This window comes from Condylura cristata, unplaced genomic scaffold (genome assembly GCF_000260355.1).
Source record: "Condylura cristata isolate star-nosed mole 26May11 unplaced genomic scaffold, ConCri1.0 scaffold00020, whole genome shotgun sequence".
Lineage (NCBI taxonomy): Eukaryota > Metazoa > Chordata > Mammalia > Eulipotyphla > Talpidae > Condylura > Condylura cristata.
This window is the reverse complement of record NW_004567121.1, coordinates 205,487-206,134: the sequence shown is the minus strand read 5'-3', so window position 1 is coordinate 206,134 and position 648 is coordinate 205,487.

Sequence of the window (648 nt, the reverse complement as noted above, 5' to 3'; positions counted from 1 at the left end):
GGACAGCCCCTCACGGGGACAGGGCCAGCTGACTGGGTGCTGTGCTAGGCTGCCTGCCTGGCCTGCACTGGGCAGTGACCTGTACCGGCCTCCTGTCCAGACGACGACTTAGATTCTTTGCAGAAAAGGACAAGCAGAGTGGAATTGATGAATTTGACCATAGCGTCATATTTGGTAATTTTGTTAAATTGGTATTTTGCCATATCTAAACTTCCTACGTCTTCATTCCTTTAACTATTTTCTCCATTCATATGGTCGGAAAAATTGTCTATACAAGCTTTCTCAGTGACAGCGTGATGACAAGACTGAGTCCAAATGTTTCATTGTTGAGCACTCCAGGAAATTGTGATCATTCATAGCAAATCCCAGATTTCATATTTCTAGAACATATTTAACTCCAGACCAGCGAAAGCTAATGTGTGGTCATCAATGCCACGGACACCCGTCTGCTCTTGGGAAAGGGGGACTTTCCCACGGGGAGTGTGCAGCTGGAACCAGGGGGGTCCGAGGCTTCTCTTGTTAGTCTTGGGTACAACTGAGGCCTCTGTGCTGGGTCATTGGGACCCAGAGTCCACAATTCCCCACTGTGGGTCCCTTCCCCAAGGTCGCCTGTCTCAGGCCCATTAGCAATGGGAGGGTAACTGGGAG